This window comes from Maylandia zebra, linkage group LG19 (assembly GCF_041146795.1).
Source record: "Maylandia zebra isolate NMK-2024a linkage group LG19, Mzebra_GT3a, whole genome shotgun sequence".
NCBI classification, from domain to species: Eukaryota; Metazoa; Chordata; class Actinopteri; order Cichliformes; family Cichlidae; genus Maylandia; species Maylandia zebra.
In genome coordinates this window covers 647,091-674,378 of record NC_135185.1, presented here as the reverse complement: position 1 = coordinate 674,378, position 27,288 = coordinate 647,091, and the positions used below count along the sequence as shown (strand labels likewise).

Below are 27,288 nucleotides of genomic sequence, written 5' to 3'. Positions count from 1 at the left end.
TCAAGCTAACAGATATGACCACGTCTGCTCACAGATAGAAGCAAACAGCAACAGCAGTACACTAAAGAGGAAAACTTCTAAAATTTACTCCCACAAAATTTATGGCACCATCTCCAAAGCAAAAACCTCCAGTAACTGGAAATACAGCTCCGGTTACAGCTACTGAAAAGCTGTCCTCTAAAATGTACAACTGCTGTAACTAATTGAGTAAGAACTCAGTTATGGAGGCTAACATCACCAGGGTGGTGGAGATGAATGATTCTGAAATTTAAAAAAATTGAAAAAGCAAGATACAAGCACTGAAAGATGATGTAATCTTTTATAAGAAAAAGAGGAGTCGAAAGAAAAGGTGACGAATTAGAACAGAATAAACAACAGATTGAACCTTAACATCTGTAGTCAAAGACAAAGAGCATAAACAGACTCAATATGTTAAAGATGTGCCAGTCAAAACTACATGGACAGCATTTATGTAAACAATGGCTGATAAAGAAGCCACGGTCAAATCATCCTGCAGTCCACCATAAAACAGGACCAGGATTCCAGGAAGCTATCCGAAAACACAAAGACCTGCAGAATATTTACTTTATAGAGGACTTCTTCAAAGCTGACAGGCTTGAGCTGCTGCACGAGCAAAGATGGAGCAAGCCAGAAAGACTGTGTTCTTCGGAGGACGTATGGGTTACATCAGTGATAGCGGGGTTATTCTGCACTAGAAAGGATAATTAGAGCTTGCTGATCATTTTGATGTTCAGTGGTGTTCAAAAGGCAATTTAAGGTTCCTTAAATCATTATTAGTTTTTTTCCCTCCATGAAACTGATTCAAATGACATGGATGAAAAGTTTTGGTAAAATCAATGAAGTGATAAAATACTTTATAGTCATGGTATAAATAGGTTAGCTGGGGTCGCACTTATTTTTACATGTCTGCCTAATCACACAAGCCCGGGTCTGAAAACGGGTGTGGGTCACAATCAGCCAGACAGAGGATCAATAGGGGGTCCATGACCCTCTTGGGGACGCTCCCATAGGAGACGCTCCTATAGGGGACGCTCCTATAGGGGACGCTCCTATAGGGGACGCTCCTATAGGGGACGCTCGCTCCCATAAGGGACGCTCGCTCCCATAGGGCTTAGAATCTGGGACTCTCCACCAGTCGCTCTGAGAACTGAAGACACTTCTCGGATGAAACGTTTTCAAGGAAACTTAAAGAAGTCCAGACGATTGTCTTTCCGAGCTCTGTAGACTACGATGACCTGGATGACTGAGAACCTTCACAGACGTCTTCTTTTTTGTTATTTGTTATGTTCTGCTCATTCCAACCATCAGCTCTTCACTTTCTTCTCTTACATTAATACCGTTATTCCCATTTGTCCTCCTTCTATCACTTCACCTGACAAAGACGTTCACAAAACAGCTAAATCCTCTCTGTCTCTATCCATCCACACACACTTTCCTTTGGAAAGTGAGCAGACATAAATATATGTCTAGATGCTGTCAGCTGATATGAATTCTTCTGATTCATATTTTAAATTAAGTACTGTTTACAGTTACCAGGAAGTTTTAAGATTTAGTATTTTTAGAGCGATACAATAATAATAAAGCACCTTATTATTTTCCACAGGTGTGCAGTAGTCTGAAGCTACGTGAGATTGGTGTTAGCCTTAACATTTTAGCTGTAAATTGTTTGACAGGCAGACAGTAAAAGCTCAGAGTGTCTGTGTGAAACTCAGGAGCAGATAAATGCACACTCTGTGCCATGGTCATTCTGTAACTTTATGCCCAGCCTTCACTGAAACAGCTCTCCCTAATGGTCTGTAAAAGCACACACAGAGTCAATGGGTGCTTATGAACCATGTGCGCCCTAGATTACAGTTTGGTATTAGAGCCCAGCATACAGTTTTGCTGTATTGATAGGCCCATATATCAAATCTCCTCCAGACAATCGCAGATGGCTAATTGGGACTTTTTACAACCTCCCAGTTTATGCAGGAATTTTGCTATAAATTAAACACACAAGGCACCATTCACTTTCATGAAGCTTTACTTGGACAGAGCCTCATCTGATGAATACCTCATTTTATTGATGCAAAGACCTCCAAGGCCTCAGTGAGATGGAATATTGTTTTTAATACGTACCTGTCTGTGGTAATTAATTATGGCTTGCTGTGTTGCCTGCAGACACAGCTCGTCTCTGCTCGTCTCTTTCCTCTTCTTTCTTTTCCCTCTCCCTCTGTCTGTAAATCTTTGGACACCCAACATTCAAAGGTGGTGTTTGAACTTTCCAAAGCAGAGATTCTTCATTTGTCATTGTAGAAGAAAATGTTGTTTAGTGAGTGTTCATCCCCTGTTAATGCTCATTTCAAAGTTACTACTTATTCCAGGTTAATCCACCATCATTAGTGACCTATCTATGGTCAGGGACCAGTGTAGACTGCTGTATGCAGTGTTCACTCGTTTATCGTGGGAGTTATGTTCTAAAAATAACCCGCAATAGGTGAAATCCACAAAGTAGCCAGCTTTATTGTTTTTACAATTATTATAGACGTTTTAAGGCTGTAAAACCCCTCACTACACACTTTACACACTTTTCTCACACAGGCATGGATATTTTTACACTTTTATCTCTTGTTTAAACACTCAAAGTTCAAACCTTCGTAGAAAGATAAGTCCAGTATTATATTATAATCCGAAAAATACGGTAACTTCTACCTTCCTTTAGCATTTCCAGAAGTCCAACTTTTTGTGTGATGGTTAGCATCTTCCTTTGCCTTTTGGGTGCTCCCACGGGTGCATTTGATGGTGCACAATGATTCATCAACATGTGTTGTGTTTGTTGGGGAGCAAACTTACAAACATACAGTGCAGCACTCCAGTCACGCTGCTACCGATCAAAGATTTATTTAAATGTATACACCACCAGTGTTGGGTAAGTTACTTTAAATTAGTAACTTAGTTACATCCATCCATCCATTCGCTTCCGCTTATCCTTTTCAGGGTCGCGGGGGGCGCTGGAACCTATCCCAGCTGTCACAGGGCGAAAGGTGGGGTACACCCTGGACAGGTCGCCAGTCTGTCGCAGGGCTAACACATAGGGACAGACAACCATTCGCTCTCACATTCACTCGCACATTCACACCTAGTGGCAATTTGGATTATCCAATTAACCTATCCCCACAAGCTACATGTCTTTGGACGGTGGGAGGAAGCCGGAGTACCCGGAGGGAACCCACGCAAACACGGGGAGAACATGCAAACTCCACACAGAAAGACCCCGGCCTGATGGTGGAATTGAACTCAGGACCTTCTTGCTGTGAGGGAACAGTGCTAACCACCGTGCCACTGTGCTGCCGTTTTTTCTATCAAAAGTAACTCAGTTACTTCAAGTTACTCGTTACTTTCAAAGTAACAAGTTACTAGGGAAAGTAACTTTGGTTTTACTCAGAATTCTCTTGTTAATGTGTTGCTTCCGCAACTGGATACCCAGCCAGACTGCCAGTCTTCCAGCTTGCTTACTTACCACAGTGCACTGTACCACCTACCAATAGAAAGGAAAAGATAATGTGCATATTTCCACGAGAGAAATCCCACGCCTGGACCACCGTTGACCGCCGCCATGATTCTAGCCTACGTCACAGCGTCATGTGCGCTTTTTACATCCAACACAAAAACTGCAGTCGTGGTGCTTTTGATTGTACTCAGAACTCGGAAATCCTGCCTTCTGAGTAGGAAGATGTAGGTAACAGCAGACTGCAGGTGAGCTGCATACAGGGCTGGACTGGGACAGAAAATTGGCCCGGGCATTTTGACTAGAGACCGGCCGCCATTATAGGAAAAACCATAAAGCCTTTGAATGAAAACAAACACTGTTGTGACAGTGATGTTCACTGTTCTGATGGTATATATGTATCAATCTATCAATCGTTTGTTGTAAGATTCAGATGATTATTTTTTAAAAGCGAGATATTTTAAATGAGAATAAGAAAGAAAAGTATTTCTTTGTGCCCCCCTCTCCCTGTTAATGCCCTACCTGGCCCCCTGGCAACACTTTGCTAGACCCGCCCCTGCACAGTTACCAGCTGTCAGCTACTTAGAAAAGGATCCTGGTGTTATTTGTCTCTCAGAAACAGTTCATAACTTCAACTCATCCATGTCACCTAAAAGGTAAACCTGTTTCTCCATCACAGCTCTGATGATTCAGTAAGGACATCTCCTGGTTTCATCTTCATGTTTCCCTCTCACCACATATCCAAACCGACATCATGACCAGCAGGTTTACAGCTGTGGCTCCAGCAAACATCAGCTGATACTAGAAATTAATATTAAATAAATTCTAACATCAGCTGATCAAGCTTAAACGTGCTGCTGTTGTTTAACGCGACATCCGCTGGTTTCCTCTTTCACACACAAAGTGGGCGATAAACAACCAAGAGAGAAAAGCCGATCAGCTGATCATTGAATCAGTTTCATGATTGAAGTAGAAACAGGAGGAAGACCAAGATGGCGCCGCGGATGGTCGCCCTGGTGCTTCAGTGCGTTACTTTTGTTTTGTTTTTGTGCATTTTCTCTGTGTCTGGGCACTCCTCTGGATACTCGTACACCAGAGAAGAGCTCCTTAACTACAGGACTACAACGCCTGTGGATTTATTTCCAATATTTGTCGCATCTGCGGCAGATTTACTGCAGACTCTGACCAGGAAAGCGAGACGCCGAAAGAGAGGGAAGCGAGCCGGCGCACTCGTGCGTTTGAGGAGACGCGGACTGCGAACTGCTCTTCCTGGGATCTTCCTTTCTAATGTACGCTCACTCGGCAATAAGATTGACGAACTGGCCCTGATGAGAAGCATGAACAGAGACTTTGCCTCCTCCTGTGTCTTATGTTTTACGGAGTCGTGGCTCAGTGAGAACATCCCAGACTGCGCGCTCAAGCTGGAGGGCTTTCATCTGCTGCGCGCGGACCGGCAGGCCGCTCTCTCCGGTAAGTCCAAAGGTGGAGGTCTCTGCTTCTACATCAATAGTGGCTGGTGCACAGATGTGACAGTGATTGCTCAGCACTGCTCTTCCTCTCTGGAATATCTTTTTATCCACTGCAAACCGTTTTATTCTCCGCGGGAGTTTGCTTCATTCATCCTGGCCGCTGTTTACATCCCGCCAGACGCAGATGCGCAGGCAGCTCAGTGCGCACTCGCGGAGCAGATTCTCCGCGGACATTCCCGGGCTCTCTCATCATTGCTCTTGGGGACTTTAACAAAGCCAATCTGAGCCATGAGCTTCCAAAATATAAGCAGTATATTAAATGCCCGACCAGAGAGGAGAGGACATTAGACCACTGTTACAGCACGATCAGCGGGGCCTATCGCGCGGTGCCCCGCGCTTCACTCGGACTTTCTGACCACGTCATGATCCACCTAATCCCCGCGTACAGACAGAGGCTGAAGCTCTCCAAACCTGTCGTGAGGACTAAAAAACTGTGGAGCAACGAGGCTGTGGAGGAGCTTCGCACGTGTTTGGAGACCACAGACTGGGACACATTGAAGGCTGCTTCTAACAGCTTGGACGAGTTTACGGACACTGTCACCTCCTATATCCACTTCTGTGAGGACAGCATTGTGCCATCACGCACCAGGGTGAGTTATAACAATGACAAACCCTGGTTTACTCCTAAACTCAAAAAGCTGTGGCTGGAAAAGAGAAAGGCGTTCAGAAGCGGAGACAGGGACTGCTACAGAGAGGCCAAGTACAGGTTCACTAAAGAAGTGGACATTGCTAAACATCAGCACTCTGAGAAGATGCAGCAGCAGATCTCAGAGAATGACTCGGCCTCTGTGTGGAAAGGTTTTAGGAATATCACCAACTACAAGCCTAAAACCCCCCACTCCACTGATGACTTGCTCTTGGCCAACACCCTTAACGACTTCTACTGCCGTTTAGACGAGCCATCAGGCAGCCTTCACACCTCCAACGGCCCCAACAACAGAGGCACTTTGGACACTCATTCCCCCACCTCTCCCCCCTCCATAGAGCCATCACCACCTTCAAACCGTTCACCTACAACACCCCCCTCCTCACCCCACACAAAAGAGGATTTCACACCACCTCCTCCCACCACAACTCTTCATATTCATGAAGCAGATGTGAGGAAGCAGTTTAAGAGTCTGAATGCTCGAAAAGCTCCCGGCCCAGACGGTGTGTCTCCTGCCACCCTCAGACACTGTGCAAACGAGCTGGCCCCAGTGTTTTCTGCCATTTTCAACTCCTCACTGCAGGCATGTCATGTGCCTGCCTGCTTCAAGTCCTCCACCATAATCCCTGTCCCCAAGAAACCTAGGATCACTGGACTAAATGACTACAGACCCGTGGCTCTGACATCTGTGGTCATGAAGTCTTTTGAGCGCCTAGTTCTCTCCCATCTCAAGACCCTCACGGCCCCCCTCCTGGACCCCCTGCAGTTTGCATATAGAGCCAACAGGTCTGTAGACGACGCCATCAACATGGCCCTACACTTCATCCTGCAGCATCTGGACTCCCCAGGAACCTACGCCAGGATCCTGTTTGTGGACTTCAGCTCTGCCTTCAACAACATCCTTCCAGACCATCTCCGAGGCAAGCTTTCCCAGATGAATGTGCCTGATCCCATCTGCCGGTGGATCACTGACTTCCTGACGGACAGGAAGCAGCATGTGAGGCTGGGAAAGAATGTCTCGGACTCCCGGACCATCAGCACCGGCTCCCCTCAGGGCTGTGTTCTTTCTCCTCTGCTCTTCTCCCTGTACACCAACTGCTGCACCTCCACCCACCAGTCTGTCAAGCTAATCAAGTTTGCAGATGACACCACCGTTATTGGACTCATCTCGGACGGGGACGAGTCTGCCTACAGGAGGGAGGTTGAACGTCTGGTGTCCTGGTGCAGCCACAACAACCTGGTGCTGAATGCCCAGAAGACAGTGGAGATTATTGTGGACTTCAGGAAGCACACAGCCCCACTCCGCCCCATCATCCTGACTGACACCCCCATCACCTCTGTGGACTCATTCCGCTTCCTGGGTACCACCATCACCCAGGACCTGAAGTGGGAGCCCACCATCACCTCCATCATCAAGAAAGCCCAGCAGAGGATGTACTTCCTGAGGCAGCTGAAGAAATTCAACCTGCCAACACGGACGATGATGCAATTCTACACCGCAATCATCGAGTCCATCCTCACCTCCTCCATCACCGTGTGGTACGCTGGAGCCACTATCAGGGACAAACAGAGACTGCAGCGTGTTGTGCGCTCTGCTGAGAAGGTGATTGGCTGCAGACTCCCATCTTTGCAGGACCTGTACACCTCCAGGACATTGCGGCGTGCAGCTCGGATCTCAGCTGACCCTTCTCACCCTGGACACAGTCTGTTTGACCTGCTCCCCTCAGGCAGGAGGCTCCGGTCCATTCGCACCAGAACCTCTCGCCATAAGAACAGTTTCTTCCCCTCTGCTGTTGGACACATGAACAATAACCATATGACTGTACCCGCCACTAACACATGACCCTACGCTGTGTCACTGCATCATTCTATGTTTGGCACTGATCACCACCTGCACTCATGTATATATCTTTCAACGTAGCACTCTTAATTCTTATTCTCATGTATATATCTCATGTATATCTCATGCACATATCTTTCCACGTAGCACTTTTAATTCTTATCCCTACTTTTATTTTTTTCCATGTCTATTTAAGTGCTATTTATGACAGCATGTTTGCACTGAAGCACCGCAGCAATTTCCTAATGTTGTAAACCTGCTCAACATTTGGCAATAAACCCCATTCTGATTCTGATTCTGAGAGGGAGGGGGAGAATGAGAGCAGAAGAGGCAGCTGTGCAGCAAAGACACAGAATAAGTCCAGCTTTGTGTCTTTTCCATTGTAGCTGAAGTTCGGGACAAACTGCATCCCTACTCACCTCAATACGAAACGCGTAATATTTTCTCTGAATACGAGACGATTCTGTTTTTTACAGGACGGTTGGCAACTCTACTAACTAACCTTATGAATAAAATAAAGTAACATCATAGCACCACCCAGCTGTATAGAAACTCCATCATGCTAGCTAGCACGCAGTACGAAAAAGTCAGCACAAGGAAAATAAACTCCAGCTAAACTTGGTTCATATCTGACCCAGAGAGACTGCAGATCACAACTTCTTACCTGAAGTTCAGTTCACCTGACACTCGGACCGGCGGCCGCCTCGGGTCTCTCCTCTTGCCTCCCTTTTCCTTCATCCACCTGCTGCCTCCACCACTTGCTAATGTTACTGAATCTGTGGAAGCTCCGTGATGCCACCACACGAAGTAACGAATAACGAGCCTATCTAAATCCCAGTAACAGTTAACGCGTTTCTGATTTTGGCATAATAACTAGTTACCGTGCTTGTTACCACAATAATAACGTAGTTACTGTAACGCGTTACTTAATAACGCGTTAGTCCCAACACTGTACACCACATACAGAACATAACATCATCATAATTTGTTGCTTGTCGTCAGGAGTCCAAAAGAACTTTTCAGTGTATGGTTGAACTTACATGTATTCAGTCACAGACGGGATCAGTTCTGAACTGGCCCCAGCACAGAACCCTGTGGAGCTCTGTGATTAACCTGTGTGCAGAAGAAATCACGCTCGAGTGATGGCTTATTAAGAAATGGTTATCTAAGTGCCACATTAACAGCCAGTAGTATATAGGCCATTAATAGAGATAGACTGGCTGTATTTAATCAGAATCCAATTCACAGGCAGTGTTCAGCCCACGGCATCTCTCGCAGACAAGCTCAACCACGTCCATGCTCGTTTTGACGCAGACAACAGAGAGCAGATCCTCTACCCTCAGGAGGACAGTGAGGCTGTAACTTTAACTCTGAAAACAGAAGCTGTGAGATGGACATTTAAAAAGGTCAATCCTCACAAAGCTCCATGACCAGACGGCATCCCAGGCTGGCTTCGCAGAGTGTGTGCCGACCAGCTGGCAGAGGTGTTCACCAACATCTTCAACCTCTCCCTGAGGCAGTCAGTGGTCCCCACATCCCTCAAAGCATCCACCATCATTCCTGTTCCCAAAAAATCAGTGGTCTCCTGTCTGAATGACTACCTTCCTGTTGCACTGACATCCGTCATCATGAAGTGCCTGGAGCGGCTGGTCAAAGGTCACATCTGCTCCTCCCTCCCTGACACACTGGACCCTCTTCAGTTTGCCTATCGGATAAACAGAGCCACAGAGGATGCCATCGCCCTGGCAACGCACACCACCCTCACTCACCTGGAGAAAGGGAATACATATGCAAGGATGCTCTTCATCGACTACAGCTCGGCATTTAACACCATCATCCCCTCAAAACTTGCCACGAAGCTCGTCGACCTTGGGCTGGGAACACCGATCTGCAGATGGATTCTAAACTTCCTCACAAACAGGCCCCAGGTGGTGAGAGTTGGTAAGCACACCTCCTCATCACTCATCCTAAACACAGGTACGCCACAGGGTTGTGTGCTTAGCCCCCTCCTATATTCCCTGTTCACACACAACTGTGTTGCTAAACAAGAGTCCAACACCATCATCAAGTTTGCAGATGACACAACCATCATAGGCCTCATAACAGGCAATGATGAGACGGCTTCACTGAGTGAATGGGTTAAATGCAGAGAGGGATTTTCCCCACGGGGACCAATAAAGTACACTTTCTTCTATAGAGAGGAGGTGATGGCGCTGTACGAGTGGTGTCTGGAAAATAACCTGACTCTCAACACCAGCAAAACTAGACAGATGATAGTGGACTACCGGAAACGACCAGTCAGAGAACACCAGCCCATCCACATCAACGGGTCAGCAGTTCAAGTTCCTTGGAGTCAACATCACTGAGGACTTCTCCTGGACCCTCACACAGACACTGCTATCAGGAAAGCTCGCCAGCGGCTTTACTTCCTGAGGAGGCTGAGGAAGTTTGGCATGAACGCCAACATCACCTCAAATTTCTACAGGTGTGCAGTCGAGAGCTTGCTGACGAGCTGCATTACAGTTTGGTACGGAAACTGCTCTGCCAGCAGCCGTAAATCACTACAGAGGGTGAAGGCAGCAGAGCACATCACTGGCATGAGGCTTCCTGCCATTCAGGACATTTATCTCCAGCGATGCCTCCTCAAAGCTCACAGCATCATCAAGGCCCACAGCCACCGCGCACATCAGCTGTTCTCCTTGTTACCATCTGGCAGACGTTACAGGAGCCTGTCTGCTCGGACTACAAGACTTAAAAACAGTCTTTACCACCAAGCCATACGACACCTCAACCACAACACTTAAACACACACAACACAGCACTCAGAAGCTACCCTGCAGCTTCACAAGTACTCTGTTTAATCTGCACTGGTCACTCCACTTTATTGATATTTATATTTTTTAAAAAGTGCAATATTGTAACAACTGCCACAAAAAAACAACAACAAAAAAACCCCCAAAAACTTTTGTACTGTTCAGTTTGTACTGCTGCTCATTCCTGTCCCAATATCCCATCTGCCCCCCACCCCCACCCTCCGTTACATTCCTATCTAAAATTTTCTTTATTTAATCACTAGTGTGTGTGTGTATATATATATATATATATATAAAACACCCAGCACGCCCCTGCGGGCGGTTTATCCTTCAAGCTCGGGTCCTCTACCAGAGGCCTGGGAGCTTGAGGGTCCTGCGCAGTATCTTAGCTGTTCCCAGGACTGCGCTCTTCTGGACAGAGATCTCCGATGTTGTTCCCGGGATCTGCTGGAGCCACTCGCCTATCTTGGGAGTCACCGCACCTAGTGCTCCGATTACCACGGGGACCACCGTTACCTTCACCCTCCACATCCTCTCGAGCTCTTCTCTGAGCCCTTGGTATTTCTCCAGCTTCTCGTGTTCCTTCTTCCTGATATTGCTGTCATTCGGAACCGCTACATCGATCACTACGGCCGTCTTCTTCTGTTTGTCTACCACCACTATGTCCGGTTGGTTAGCCACCACCATTTTGTCCGTCTGTATCTGGAAGTCCCACAGGATCTTAGCTCGGTCATTCTCCACCACCCTTGGGGGCATCTCCCATTTTGACCTCGGGACTTCCAGGTTATACTCCGCACAGATGTTCCTGTACACTATGCCGGCCACTTGGTTATGGCGTTCCATGTATGCCTTGCCTGCTAGCATCTTGCACCCTGCTGTTATGTGCTGGATTGTCTCTGGGGCATCTTTACACAGCCTGCACCTGGGGTCTTGCCTGGTGTGATAGACCCCAGCCTCTATGGATCTTGTGCTCAGAGCTTGTTCTTGTGCTGCCATGATTAGTGCCTCTGTGCTGTCTTTCAGTCCAGCTTTGTCCAGCCACTGGTAGGATTTCTGGATATCAGCCACCTCCTCTATCTGCCGGTGGTACATACCGTGCAGGGCTCTGTCCTTCCATGATGGTTCCTCGTCTCCCTCCTCTTTCTTGGGTTTCTGCTGCCTGAGGTATTCACTGAGCACTCGGTCAGTTGGGGCCATCTTCCTAATGTATTCTTGGATGTTCGTTGTCTCATCCTGGACTGTGGTGCTGACACTCACCAGTCCCCGGCCCCCTTCCTTCCGCTTAGCGTACAGCCTCAGGGTGCTGGACTTGGGGTGAAACCCTCCATGCATGGTAAGGAGCTTTCTTGTCTTTATGTCAGTGGCTTCTATCTCCTCCTTTGGCCAGCCTATTACCCCAGCAGGGTACCTGATCACGGGCAGGGCGTATGTGTTGATGGCCCGGATCTTGTTCTTACCATTCAGCTGACTCCTCAGGACTTGCCTGACCCTCTGCAGGTACTTGGTGGTTGCAGCTTTTCTAGCGGCCTCTTCATGGTTCCCATTCGCCTGCGGGATCCCCAAGTACTTCTAACTGTCCTCTATGTCTGCAATGTTGCCTTCTGGTAGTTCAATCCCCTCAGTTCTGACTACCTTCCCTCTCTTTGTTACCATCCGACTACACTTCTCCAGTCCGAACGACATTCCAATGTCATTGCTGTATAGCCTGGTAGTGTGGATCAGTGAATCGATGTCTCGTTCACTCTTGGCATACAGCTTGATGTCATCCATGTACAGGAGGTGGCTGACAACTGCTCCGTTCCGTAGTCGGTATCCGTAGCCAGTCTTGTTAATGATCTCACTGAGGGGGTTCAGGCCTATGCAGAACAGCAGTGGGGACAGAGCATCTCCTTGGTAGATCCCGCACTTGATGGTGACTTGTGCTATGGGCTTGGAGTTGGCCTCTAGTGTTGTACGCCACATCCCCATTGAGTTCCTGATGAAGGCTCTTAGGGTCCCATTGATCTTGTACAATTCTAGGCATCCCAGTATCCAGCTGTGGGGCATTGAGTCATAGGCCTTCTTGTAATCAATCCAGGCAGTGCACAGGTTGGTCAGTCTGGTCTTGCAGTCTCGGCTGATTGTTCTGTCTACCAGTAGCTGGTGTTTTGCGCCTCTGGTATTCTTGCCAATTCCTTTCTGTGTCCCGCTCATGTATTGACCCATGTGCCTGTTCATCTTAGCCGATATGATGCCTGACAGGAGCTTCCATGTAGTACTGAGGCAGGTTATTGGTCGGTAGTTGGAGGGGACCGGTCCCTTCTTGGGGTCCTTGGGGATCAGGACCGTCCGGCCTTCAGTTAGCCATTCCGGGTGTCTCTCGTTAACTAGCAGCTGGTTCATTTGTGCTGCCAGACGCTCGTGGAGTGCAGTTAGCTTCTTCAGCCAGTAGGCGTGAACCATGTCGGGCCCTGGTGCTGTCCAACTCTTCATACTGGAGACCCTTTCTTGGATATCTGCCACTGTGATGGTTACTGGACCCTGTTCAGGGAGGTCGCTGTGGTCTGCCCTCAGATCCTCTAGCCACTGAGCATTGCCGTTATGGGTTGCATCCTTCTCCCATATGCTCTTCCAGTATTGCTCCGTCTCCAGCCTTGGTGGTGCTGTTCTCTTATTGTTCCCTTGCCACTGAGAGTACACCTTTGCTGGTTCTGTGGAGAACAGCTGGTTTATTCTCCTGCCTTCTATCTCTCTGGTGTACCTCCTCAAGCGGCTGGCCAAGGCTGTGAGTCTTTGCTTGGCAGTTTCCAAGGCCTCAGGTATGGACAGCTTGCTGTATTTCTTAGGCACCTTATTCGTCGTGAAGGTAACGGTGGTCCCCGTGGTAATCGGAGCACTAGGTGCGGTGACTCCCAAGATAGGCGAGTGGCTCCAGCAGATCCCGGGAACAACATCGGAGATCTCTGTCCAGAAGAGCGCAGTCCTGGGAACAGCTAAGATACTGCGCAGGACCCTCAAGCTCCCAGGCCTCTGGTAGAGGACCCGAGCTTGAAGGATAAACCGCCCGCAGGGGCGTGCTGGGTGTTGTTTGTTTTTATTCAGTTAACTGAAAATCTCTTTTTTCTTTTACTACATCTTATTAATATTTTGCTCTTTACTATTTTTCGATTTATTTTTTATTATTTTATTTTATTTATTTATTTCTTCTCCTGTACCATGCTGCTGAGTGACTGTCTTCTGCTCGTCAAATACATTTCATCGCGATGTTGACCCTGTGCTAACTTGCATATGACAAATAAAACTGAAAACTGAGACTGAAAACTCCCTGATTTAGAATCAATAATAGTAAAACCTGTAGGGTCAACCTGAGAGCAACAGGTCCAACAGGTAGGATGCAGGATTGGTTTGAGTCTGTTGTGACTGTGACATAGTGTACTGACCACTCCCTGGAGCCTCTTTCCCTTAGCCTGGATGAAGTGTGTGAAACATACTGTGAGTGGTCCAAGGTCACCAGCTTCTCACAGATGTTGTTTAATAATCCACATCTAACCATTTCCTTTTTTGGCCCAGCTGTATTGTTCTTTCTCTGTGATCCTCTGAGGTCTAGCAGGACAGAGAGGTGCAGCATCTGCTGTCAGGGAGTCGAGAGGAGGAAGACAGGACAAGGACACGCTGTGGAAGAAGCCAGAGATTAATTATAACTAAGGTGATGACAGGAAGCAAATCACCAACAGGAGCTTCTGATAAACATCATTGTTGCCAGACTTGCTGTCATTGTTCTTCAGTCATTTAAAGCCTAAATGATATGGCAATATAATGTCTGCTTCAGCAGTGGCTCAGGAGGTAGACCATATCATCTACTAATCAGAAGGTCAGGTGGTTTGATCTCAGGCTCCTTCACACTACAAGTAAAGAATCCTTGGGAACGGCACTGAAACCAAAACCGCCCCAGACTCATCTATTGGAGTGTGATTAAAGAGAACTAAAGTACATGAAATAAGATACTCCATGAATGTGTGAGTGTGATTTGTGGTATAGATGCATCAGGCTGTCCACTTCTCTTCAACATCAATAATACTCCTCTGAACAAAACTGCACATATTTACAGTAGATACTTCCTGCTTGCTGTGCTTTCTCACCCCAGCGGCCATCAAACACACACACTCACACATGCACACACACACACACACACACACACACACACACACACACACACGCACACACACGCACACGCTCTGTTTACACTCACTGGGTATGTTCCAGGTAGTTGCTCTGTTCCATTTTCAAATAATCTCCCGTTCCATTTCTCCTTTCTTCCCTGGGAATAAAAGCCCTTCAGCGTTCCCCAGACCTATACGGGCCACAGTGGACACTTTGGGAGCACAAACATGGTTTTAGTCCAGTAAAGTGTTCAAACTGTAGTTATATCGAAACCTGTGTTTGAAATCAGTTATAATGTGAAGATCTAAATACAAAGTTAAAACAGATATATAAGGATTATTTTGAACTGTTAATCATGCAAACCTACTCTAGTGGAGTCCAAGAATAGAATGCAGCACTAGAAATGAACATAGAAGATTAACATTAACATTATAAACATGTTTCATTCCTGGCATTCATTTTGTTTTTAGTTTCGTCAGCTTCTGATGCTGCGCCTGGCCCCCTCATTACTTCATCATTTGGTTTGGTACAGGCAGCAGCACTAGCTGATGCCGAGTGCCAGTAAGATGTTAAAAGAGAAGTCTAAATATCAAGAAAGAAAAGAAAGTGGGTGGAAATTAAACTCACAGTGAAGTCCACATGAAAGAAACTGCTTGACTTTTCTAGCTTTAGTTAGCTTACTTCATTTCTAACACAAAGTAATGTGTTTGTGTTATTTTAGCCAACAAGTAATTGATGCGTGCAGTCCCTTTTCACATATGTACATACTATTTTCCATATATATATACAGTGGGGCAAAAAAGTATTTAGTTAGCCACCGATTGTGCAAGTTCCCCCACTTAAAATGATGACAGAGGTCAGTAATTTGCACCAGAGGTACACTTCAACTGTGAGAGACAGAATGTGAAAAAAAAATCCATGAATTCACATGGTAGGATTTGTAAAGAATTTATTCGTAAATCAGGGTGGAAAATAAGTATTTGGTCACCTCAAACAAGGAAAATCTCTGGCTCTCACAGACCTGTAACGTCTTCTGTAAGAAGCTTTTCTGTCCCCCACTCGTTACCTGTATGAATGGCACCTGTTTGAACTCATCATCTGTATAAAAGACACCTGTCCACAGCCTCAAACAGTCAGACTCCAAACTCCGCCATGGCCAAGACCAAAGAGCTCTCGAAGGACACCAGGAAAAGTATTGTAGACCTGCACCAGACTGGGAAGAGTGAATCTACAATAGGCAAGCAGCTTGGTGTGAAAAAATCAACTGTGGGAGCAATCATCAGAAAATGGAAGACATACAAGACCACTGATAATCTCCCTCGATCTGGGGCTCCACGCAAGATCTCATCCCGTGGGGTCAAAATGATCATGAGAACGGTGAGCAAAGATCCCAGAACCACACGGGGGGAGCTGGTGAATGACCTGCAGAGAGCTGGGACCAAAGTAACAAAGGTCACCATCAGTAACACACTACAACGGCAGGGAATCAAATCCCGCAGTGCCAGACGTGTTCCGCTGCTGAAGCCAGTGCATGTCCAGGCCCGTCTGAAGTTTGCCAGAGAGCACATGGATGATACAGCAGAGGATTGGGAGAATGTCATGTGGTCAGATGAAACCAAAGTAGAACTTTTTGGTATAAACTCAACTCGTCGTGTTTGGAGGAAGAAGAATACTGAGTTGCATCCCAAGAACACCATACCTACTGTGAAGCATGGGGGTGGAAACATCATGCTATGGGGCTGTTTTTCTGCCAAGGGGACAGGACGACTGATCCGTGTTAAGGACAGAATGAATGGGGCCATGTATCGTGAGATTTTGAGCCAAAACCTCCTTCCATCAGTGAGAACTTTGAAGATGAAACGAGGCTGGGTCTTCCAACATGACAATGATCCAAAACACACCGCCCGGGCAACAAAGGAGTGGCTCCGTAAGAAGCATTTGAAAGTCCTGGAGTGGCCTAGCCAGTCTCCAGACCTCAACCCCATAGAAAATCTGTGGCGGGAGTTGAAAGTCCGTGTTGCTCGGCGACAGCCCCAAAACATCACTGCTCTCGAGAAGATCTGCATGGAGGAATGGGCCAAAATACCAGCTACTGTGTGTGCAAACCTGGTAAAGACCTATAGTAAACGTTTGACCTCTGTTATTGCCAACAAAGGTTATGTTACAAAGTATTGAGTTGTATTTTTGTTATTGACCAAATACTTATTTTCCACCCTGATTTCGAAAAAATTCTTTACAAATCCTACCATGTGGATTCATGGATTTTTTTTTCACATTCTGTCTCTCACAGTTGAAGTGTACCTCTGGTGCAAATTACTGACCTCTGTCATCATTTTAAGTGGGGGAACTTGCACAATCGGTGGCTGACTAAATACTTTTTTGCCCCACTGTATATATATATATATATACTGATATACATATATATATATATATATATATATATATATACATATACACATACATATACATACACACACACACACACACACACACACACACACACACACACACATATATATATATATATATATATATATATATATAATGATGTACATATGCATACGCTTATCTGCCAACCTGAAAAACATCAAACCTCTGGCTCAGGCACAGCCATCCCACTCCCATCTCCCACACTCCCCACTGAAATCTGAAGACGTAGGTGAGTTGATCATTAAACACATGGCTTGCACATATCAAAATAATCTTGCAGAAAATCAAAAATCTATTTACCTAAGCAGGATATTGATTCGTGTTTGTACAGTTTCTTTTTTTCAGGGCTGGCATGTTCGGGCCAAAGTGATATTTTTTTCACAGGGCCCCAAATCCTTGAGTGTGGGTGCCACATACCTGAGATACTCTGCATGATGTGATGCAAAATACTTTAGTGTCCATGCCAATGTTTTATTGATGCAACAACTTAAATCTTAATGATCTCTTGGGTGTTTCTCAGTCTCTAACAGGATTAGGAGTCATGCTGTAACACGATGACTTGCCACTCAAAACGCAATAATGCCTTGTTTAAAAAAACATTAATCTTACCCCAGACTTGAGTTATTAGGCGAAGAATAATTGAAAATATTCATATGTACCAGTGTCATGTTCATCTGCATAATCAGCTATGTTGATTACTATTTTCCAGTCGTATGCAAGGATAAGGCTACTTTCACCTGTAAACATGTTGGATTAGTGCTACACAAGGATCCAGAGGAAAACACAAAACATCTCCTAATATTCTTAATTTATGGAAAATTGAACTACTGGGATTTTTTTCCCTGCTGCTGCAACAATCGTGCCATGGAAAGTTTCAGTGCTTTAGCTGGTCACAACAAACGAGTGTTTGTGACAGTGGCTGGTTTAATCCCAGATTTGAATTTGCTAATAATTATTCAAATTACACTCTCACCAAAGGAAAAAACTATTTCAGGCATCCTAATAATCACCCACAAGATTGGACAAAGATGTAAAAAAACACAGACATAATTTCTTTGTTTGCATACAGGTAAATGTGAACGTAAGCACAGGATACGTTTGTGCATTTAACGGGTTTCCCTTCACCTTCCCAAGAGTAAACCTGCAGCAGTGACTCGCCATCAAGAGGAGCATCGAACAAAGTTTATATCTTTTCTTTAAATTAAGTAAACTTGGTCCACCTGGGTCCATAAATCCAGCACGGAGACCTGGAGCAGAGCGCCTGTTCTTCTATTCTCTTCCCCTCTGGTCAGTGGATTTACCGCGGGAGTAATAACTGTCAGGCCAAATGCCTGGTAAAGTGGCATACAGAAGCGAGTGGAGGGAGAGTATTTATCATGGTATTGACTTTGTGACTGCCGTGTCGTGAACTCTTTTGTCATAAACTGGAGCAGCGCTGCAGATCGATCCGAGGAAAACTGCTGTCAGCTCGACTCCCAGCGAGCATTGCTTTTCCTACAGCCACTTAGAGGACTGATAAATGCCCCCATTCCCCCTGCCCCCTGCCTGCTGCAGCAACAAGAGCATGGCCAGCATGGTCATACACACAGACACACGGTGAAACCATCTCTCAGCTTTTATATGCAGTCTAAATAATTCAATTTAATTTACATAGTGCCAAATCACAACAATAGTCACCTCAAGGCACTTATAGACGCGTGAGAGGCTAACCATTTTTAAATATAACAATTTTTAAATGTAACAACAAATGCATGAGTGTGAATGCACTCATGCATTTGTTGTTACATTGTAAAAGCCTGTTTGGCTCCATTCTACACAGGTCTTACAAGCAGACCTGAACTTTGGTAATTTCTGAAATGTGTGTAATGTACAGTTAGATGTACAGATGTTAGGGTTGAGTGTGGGTCACATTTGTCCAGAATTGTGATGGTTGGCCGGTTCACTATGCTGCTGTTAGCTGAGCTGTTGCTGGGCTCTGCTGTACTCTTGAGCAGGTTTTCTTCATTTCCATACTCCAATCATGCTACCATTCCTAGATGGTTGCATGATGCCACCACCCCACTTCACTGCAGCAATTATGTTGGGGACAATTAGAAATACTTGATATTTGTCGTTGTGCTTGGAGTTCTGCCCAAAGACTGAAATGTTTCAGAAAGACAGTTGATGGTGACTTTCCTCATTAATGTTTTCCAGATTATATTTACTGGGACCCCTAAAAACATTCAGATCAGTAGTTCAGTTGCTTTTCTTCCTTGGGTAAGACACTGAATCCCAAATTTCCTCAGATGGAGTGCAGCATGCGCATGAATTATTAAAAAGGGGTTAAAGTACACAAAATGTACAAATATCCCAAAAAAGCTTGATCGATGGATTGCTACCAAACGGTCGTCCTTTTTGCAGGTTCTCCATCTCATCTCCAAAACCATAGTAGACACAACATTCTGGTTAAAAGAAGACACCTTCATACACTCACAGTGCTCGATTTTATGAGCAGTAATATTCAGATGATAAGGTCTGAAAATGGAGAGCTTTTCCTGCTTTAGACCAGCGTGCCCAGTTGGAGAACGGTTTGATTGTGTACTGCCTTCCTGTTGTATGACATCATTCAAACCAGTTAAGGATCCAGGGGACAGTTGTATTTCTCAAGCTGAGTGACAAATTACTCTGTTCGTCACCATGACCATCTGCATATTCATAAACACAATCGCTCTTCAGGTTGTAGACACTGTGGTGAAACATGACTTGGGGGATCGTGCAATGCACAATAGCAATTACAGCCTTTGGCTGAAGGTCAGTGAAGACACCAGAACAGGACAAAACAAACTTCCTCTTCTTTTCACCAGCAGAACAATGAGAAAAAAATAGAGTGACAGCAGACACAAGGAAATCATTTGCAATACAATACTGTGGAAACACTGAGATGCTTTAGTCTGTCAGGGATTTTGTGAAAGGCAAAATGCACCCGAGTGCTCTGAAATATGTTTCACAAACCATTACGAACTTTCCAAGCTGCTCCGCTTACAGCATCTGTCCAGTTTTATGTGAGCAAATACTTTGTGCCAAAATATTCAGCACATCTAGCCCAGCAACAATTGCTGCTCTGAATTTCAGTTTCCAGAACTAGATTCATTTGGGGAAATAAATTAGCTTGAGAGTGCAGCGCTGTGTCCACCGAGTACTTGCATCTGTAAAGTCTGCAGGCTACAGAGAAGCGTCAGTGTTTTAGAAATTAACAGGGTATTTTCCATCTATTTTATTTTTCCTCAGTTCTCCTTACACCCTTTTAATTTCTAATTTTGTATTAATTGTTCTTTTCACTTCCTTGCCTGTCCTTTCTTTAACCTCGTTTCTGCATATCTTCACATCATGTATTTTTTGAGTACATCTGGACTTTTTTCTTGTCCTTTTCTCATCTGCTATTCCATATTTTATGTCCCCTCTTGTTTTGTTCTACTTTTTTCTTTCCTGTAGGTCTTTGGTGGAGATGAATGGGAAATCAATAGTGTCTGTGTTGACATGGAGAAGTAGACTGACTCTAAAACACACCCAGGTGATGGATGATGACAGCTGCTGTGTGTGCGTGAGAGCAAACATTTAGCCCTTGACCGTGACCCTTCAGTGTTTCACTGGGTCTTGGTCCTTGATGGTCGGAGCTTGGGGGTTGGGGGTTAGGTCAAGCCTAGGTGTATGAGACCCTGGGGAGGGCTGGCTGTATGGAAGTATTCAGCAGGTCAGCGTTATTGAGGACTGCAGGGAGCACAAGGAGGATGTGAAGGCAAGATATATTCACCTGTTGTTCCTCCTATGTGAATCTCACCTTGACCTCTTCTTGCACATGGAATGCATACGTACAATAAAGGTATTTAAGCTGAATTAAATATAGAATAATAGAGAATAAATGCAGGAATAAACAGCTACAGAGGTGTGTATTCCATGATGTGGATGGGCTTTCCCAAATTGCATTTTAATAAAGTGAACTAGCAGACCTCAGATTGTCTGCAAGGTTGTTGTAAATATAAATGAAATAAGAAACACTACTCCTACAGACGTGTGCAGAGAATGGATGCTCGAGTGCAGATTTGTGCTTCAATCAGGCTAAACGATGTTTAAACAGACATGAGTATGAAAAACCCCACCTTCTAATCACGCGGGGTTGTAACTCCTGCACCATTTGTCTCTTTACATAATTCAAATGCACTAATACACACAGACACACAGGCCTCTGACGCTAACGAGTCATTGGCAGGTCAACTGAGGGTCTGACGTATGATGCCTGTGTACATCTGAGAACCTTTCTATTCGTCTCACCTTTCTCCTGTTCACCAATCCCCTATGCAGCTCACTTTCTCACAAAAAACCAATGAAAAAATACATGTGGCAACTACCAGGTGACTGTGGCTTTGGAGGTAAAGCGGGATGTCTGCTAATCCAACACGTTCTCACTCCCAACTCGTCAAACGTGTGACGCATGGTCAGGCTCCCTCTGCTGCACTTATGGACGCGCAGGGTACCCCTCTCGCGTCGGGAATTGACGTGAAGGGTCCTCCGATTGAAGAGATTGCCGGGAAGTGCCTTTTGTCGGTATATTTAGACATTTTCCAAATCACATTGTAGTGACGTATACAGAACACAATAAATTATATAATGTAAACAACTACCTGAAAAACAGGTAGAACAATACTTTTGTATGGTTTATTGCATTTACGGAGGGAGTGATGTATGCTGGGTAATGGCACAGCTAGCTACTGGGTGACTTTATTCACCCGCTTCGGCTGTTATCAGTCCATACATTAGCGTTATTAGCACAAACCAGTCCCATAGATATGGGCCATCTCCTGCTAGATTGTTCAGAAGGTTGTTCTCATCCATCCAGATGGAGGATCACTAACAGGAGCGTGGGAAGACTCCAGAATCCACTCTGGCTGGAATCCGGTGGATATGCAGTGTGTACAGGTAAGACCATTTAAACGGACAGCATTTATAGAATGACTATTAAAAGTCAGCGAGTGTCAGTAATGTTAATGTGGTTATGTTAGTAATACACCGAGTGCTAATATAACAGCTTTAAGATGCATTTGTAGATGTTATTACGTGTTTTACCGTCTTTATGGTGCTAGCTTAAAGTTACGGTGTAAACGTTAGCTTATATTGGAGTAAAGCTGTTACTGGTTAAACGATGTTAGCACAGAAATATTAGCTTCTGTCATGACTGATGAAGTTACTAGTTAATAAAGTTTCCAGTAAAGTGTTTAATCGCAGCCACAGATTGACAGCAAATATCGCGATTAGCTTCAGTGCATCTGTAATAAATATGTGCAAGTTTCAGTGCTTCGTTTAAACTGTATGATACTTATACTGACCCAGGGTCAGTGTAAAATACAATCCTAGCTGTGTGAACAAAGCCTGGCTCCTTTAATCCTGCATGACAAACCTCAGGATGCAGGTTATTATTACTCTTTCCTGCTGGCACACCTGTCACACCTGAGAGTCAGCTAGAAACTTACAGTGACGTGGACATCATGCAAAGACTGCCAGACTCTGTAATACTGCAAATGATCAGTGACTCAGGTTAACACTAAACTTTAAACGGCACCTCTGTGTGCTGAACATCTAGGATTGGGTCAGGCTGCATTGACTGTGGGACTTTAATGTGTTAAAAGCAGGTTGAAGACGGCTCAGAAACATTTGAAGATTAAAATTTAGCATTATGGCTGCTGGTGGGTTGTAAAGCCTCTACTCAGCTGTATTTTTGTTACTAATTTATGTTTGTTGTTGTTTAACACAGATTTCAGAAGAGCAAATATGCTTAATAGTTTAACTAGATGTCATTTGTCAGTGTGGGACTGCTGAGTCACCGGAAGAACTCATTTCATTCATTCTCCACATGATGTTCATTTACAGAAATGTTTCACAGGAACTGATTTCTCCCAAAGGTTGAACTAGTGTGTTTCCATAGATTACCTCTGTATGAATGTACTTCTTAAATGAAGGCAAGTGTTTGTCCTTTTTTGTTCCTCAGGTACAGTACGTGATATCAAGGGCAGGCGGTCAACACTGGGGGTAGACAAGAAGCAGACGTACTTCCAAGAGGGAGCTGCAGTGAGGTCAGAGGTCAAAATCTGAAACAGCTCAGGTTTATATTTTAGAGGTTATAAAAATCAAAATGTATTATTTAAAGAAACCTTTAAATAATAGTCATAATTATGATTATTATAACAAATATCAAACATTTAAGTGGATTTTCTGTTGCACATATTGTGTTAGCCCTGCAATAAACTGGCAGCCTGTCTTTGTCCTGTATCAGCTGGGATAGGCTTCATCCTCCCGCAACCCTGAATTGAATACATTGTATTCCAATTATGTAATCTGATCATTTACAAACTCAAGGTATCTAATCAAAATGTAAGTAATAATTATAAAATGGGAAAGCAGAAATAAGTGTGACATAAATGTAAATGTGTGAGCTGACATAGAGGACAGCTACATGCAGTCTGAAAAACCTTTGTTGTCAAGTTTGCAGGTATATCAGCACGAGACATTCTTACATAGAAGAGACATTAAAGTCTCTGACTCAGTGAAGCATTATTGGTCCCGTCTGTTTGGATAAATATAGTAAGTTGATGTTTGTCCATTTATTGACACATTTTCTTAAGTGCTTATCCAGCTCAGGATCACAGTGGAGCTGCAGCTGGATATGTTCAGTAAATAAACCTTACAAAAGTTAACAATAAACCTGCATCCATGTACGTTGTTGTCCACAGGATGAGAAAATCAAACTGGAACACTGTGGAACATGTTAATAAATGTTTGTGTGTTTATGCCTGTGTCTTTCACAGGAGGCGCTGGAAGGTTTCCCTAATAGTTCCTGGTGAATCAAAGCAGAACCATAAAGGTTGCTGGACTGCATGATGGCCTTACCCCTGAGCCGTCATCCTGTTAAAGGAGGAACCAGTTAGAAGCTGTTTTCAAAGTAGCTGAGCAGATTTCATCTCAAGTAAGCGATTAACTGTTTGTTCATCTGTTCTGCCACTTAAAGAGCATTTAAGGACATCTTTCGAGTGTCCAGCTGAATTAATTCTACTGGCTCTCATGGTCATTTGTTATTATAGACATATTTTTCATCTTCATCCAGCTATTTAGTAAATTCTATCTATTTAGTAATATCCGTCAGCTATAAAATGTAATATAAATATAAAAATATCTAAATATCTCCTGTCCTTCATGTTTTAATGATGTAAGTCTGTTATCGTGTTACATTAGCATTCCTCACATATCAATGAGATGCTGTACAGTACAATCCTACTGACACAGCAGAGGGATAACGACGGCTATTCAACATCGTTACACGACACATTCGAGCTGCATGACACAGACAAAGTGACTAAATCATCTTTTTGTGGTTTATTGTCTTCAAACCAGCAGACAAAGCTGATGGCAGAAGATGTCAGAGAAGAACTTCAGGCTGTGGACTGAAAAGGTATTTTTGTCTTGTTATCAAAAGACATTTGGAGTGGCAGCTTCTACAAGTGGTTGTGCTAAAGTAAAGCTTACAGTCTAAGAAGTCACAGTGTTGATATTCAGCACAAAGAGAAAAGCTCACTTGTTTGAATTTATTTACAATCATAGTTTTATAAATTCTGACTGTAAACAGCTTTTACAGCTTTGATATTGTTTGACACTAGATATCAGGTTTAATTTAAAGGTTTCTGTGTCCCAATGAGCCATTTACACTGATCAGTGTCAGTTTAACTGTAACACATTCATTATTTAGATTCAACAAAGAAATAACTGAATGTAAAAATGGCAGCCCTCAGGCAGGTTTATAGAGATATATGCATGCATTATGAAATTTATGTATCCCAGATAATTGTTATTCATCTAGTCATGGCAGACCTACCTCTTCCTCCCAAGTTAACTGCAACCCAAAAGAACTAGTGGGGCTATTTACACACTCACAACCAGTGTGGGGTAAAAAGAGCCACCAAAAAAGCTGTCAGCCACAGATGTGCTAGAAGAGTTAGAAACTCTACTTATGGAGAAACTTTCTAAGTCTAACAGAGGACAGGTCCTCCTGCCCAAATAACATGATATAACCCCACATACAGCCCAGCCATAAAATGAACCAAGTCATTTAGTTAAAGACAGCATGGGACCAAATGCATGTAACCAGCCTGCACCAACCTGACATTTCTTCCTCCTGAATTAAATGAATGAATGGATGAAAGTTAAATGACTACAAACCTAAAGCCACTAGTTCCCACACTGGAGCTCCCTGACACTGTGTGTTAACCGTATTTAGCTTGTATCAACAGTTGTAACAGGCTAAGCCACCTGAGACACTGCATTGAATTTGTTCCTGTCTTAATGGTTTCAGCTCAGATGTTCTGCTTTTTCCTTTCAGTAGATCAAAGCAGCTCGTGCTCCTTCTGCTTCCAATTTAGAAGAAGAAGAAGAAGAAGGCGAAGGCTTCAGCAAAGTGGCGTTCATGGTCTCAGTGAACAGTCACGGTCACACACTGCATGTGGTTTTAAAAGCAACATGTCTGTTCAGTACAACGATCGAGATGTGTAATATTAGTGCAGCTACGGTTTGTTCTTGAACATCAGTTCTGTTTTCTACTTTGATCACTTAGACCAAAAAAGTGTTGTTTTCAGACTCTTTCTTTTAAATCTATAAAGCACCTGCTCATTTTTTATTACAATTAGTTTCACATAAATGTTAGTTTTTCCTTTATGATCTTTTAATGCTTACACTACACTGTACACATTAGAGACATTTCTGTTACCTGTTTCTGTTGACTCAGAGTTGTGAAATGTTCTTTTATTTAATGCACAATATGAAGTTCATAATTTTCTTACAAATAAAACTCTAATGACAAACATGAACAGCTGTGCTTATTTCTGAGACATGAGTTTTTGAATGTGTTTAGACAGTGTGCATTTGTATGCTGAAACTGTAATGGTAACCTGAGGTGATGGTCAACAGAAGGCAAATATATATCAATATAAAACAATATTGAAGTAATGTCTTTACCCCCTGCAGAGTGTGGACGCTGTGCACTCAATCACCTTATTCACTGTAGTAAACGTGCACCGCTAGCTCACGTGACTGACTGTCTCCATGGTTACATCGTATATTATTATCTATGTAAACAGCTTCCATAGATACCACCATAGCAGGTATCTGCAGCTGTAACACTTTCACACTTTGCAAATCATTTCACGATTTTGATAGTTATGAAGACAGAATATGTTTTTAAGGTCATGCTAGGCGGTTGCTATGGTGGTTGCTGTGGACTTGGCTGGACCGCGTCCGATTCCTGTTATTAGCTGTCTGCCGTAGGAAGGCTGCGTTCCATTTACAAGTAGTGACAGTCTGCCGCAACTCGAACTCAAACCCCGCTTTGTTCTTTAATTATAGGCCCTTTTATAGCCGTACATGACACGCACACACATAAAGCACTTTGCCTCACCATGAGAATGCAAGTTTACCTAACCTAACCTTAAAGTATCTGATATAGGATAGAAAAATGAAGCAACCAGAGATTTAATGATGAAGACTCTGGGTTCTGTAGTTCACGTTTTACAGTCCTGAATGACTCTTTGCATATGATTTATTGAAGAGGAGTTTAGAATGCACTTTACATTTAGACTGTTGCTGTTTCATTTTTTACATTGTTGCCGTGTTATGTCATGAATAAGGTTCACCTGCTGGGGGTTTGATGGATCAGCTGGACAATACAGTCAAAGACAGACTTCATTCATCATATGCAAGAATCCTAGTTGGATTTCTGTTGTCACTCATGTTTTTGAACCAAACAATTCTGACAGACTGGATACCTGGTCAGGTGTACATTACCTTGTACTCAAGCATCCCAGGACAGAGCCCTGCCCCACCATGAGCCTGGGTGGATCCGTGGTTATAATATAAAAGGACCGATACTGAATATGAATATTTCATGAAAATTGAATTATAATACGAATTAGTAATAAGGGTTTCTCTGCGCCCTTATCTACCCCATACTCAAAGAGCTGCGGGCAGAGAGGGTGACAGGAGTGGATGGCACTGAAGAGAAGATGCTCGGTTTCTGGAGTCTCCTGGTCCTGTTAGTATTAGTAGGATGCATCTGCTGTGTCTTCTCGTGGATGCTCACCTACCTTGACTCATTCCAGCCTGGTATGGATTTCCCAACACTGCGGACAGTGGCCCACGTCAGAGACGTTTAATATTGATTACATATGTCTGAATTGCTAACCCTAACCCTAGCTCAACAGACCACAATGCCCTGGACTGTCAGTATTATTACATGCTGTGAACATAAGTACCTTTGATCACAGTTTAAAAGAGAAGGAATATTGGAAAGAAAGATCAACATTGTGATA

General features: G+C 44.2%; 1 long non-coding RNA gene across 2 annotated transcripts; it reads left to right on the top strand.

The window, feature by feature from the left end:
- The first annotated feature begins 15,632 nt into the window (after positions 1-15,632).
- LOC143414082 (uncharacterized) lies at positions 15,633-25,793 on the top strand. Of its 2 annotated transcripts, none has more exons than XR_013094639.1 (5): positions 15,633-15,853; positions 22,926-23,017; positions 23,743-23,900; positions 24,326-24,383; positions 25,308-25,793. It is a non-coding gene; the product is annotated as an uncharacterized LOC143414082 (long non-coding RNA). The 2 variants fall into 2 exon arrangements; XR_013094638.1 differs by lacking the exon at positions 15,633-15,853 and adding an exon at positions 21,546-21,859.
- Positions 25,794-27,288: the final 1,495 nt, after the last annotated feature.